The sequence below is a fragment of the Mesitornis unicolor genome, unplaced genomic scaffold (assembly GCF_000695765.1).
Source record: "Mesitornis unicolor isolate BGI_N332 unplaced genomic scaffold, ASM69576v1 scaffold20677, whole genome shotgun sequence".
Classification (NCBI taxonomy): Eukaryota; Metazoa; Chordata; class Aves; order Mesitornithiformes; family Mesitornithidae; genus Mesitornis; species Mesitornis unicolor.
Genome location: NW_010198649.1, coordinates 3,774 through 4,056, shown reverse-complemented (window position 1 = coordinate 4,056; position 283 = coordinate 3,774).

Below are 283 nucleotides of genomic sequence, written 5' to 3'. Positions count from 1 at the left end.
ATTGGGGCTATTGGACCCATGGATCGTGGTGCTGAGGGCGCTGAGCCTGCCCCAGCACCACCCAGGCACAGGAGTCTTCCTGGGACCACAGCAGCAGGGGATGCACAGACACGACCCAAGGAACAACCCCGCACCATCACCACAGGGACCGGAGCAGGGACAGAGGAGGTGACAAGGACACCCAGCACTCCCAGGAGCAAAGCCTGGTGAGCAGGACAGGGCTCTGGCATCATCAGGGCTCGTTAGGGACTCACTTCTGTGCTTCGATCTCGCTGGACCTGGC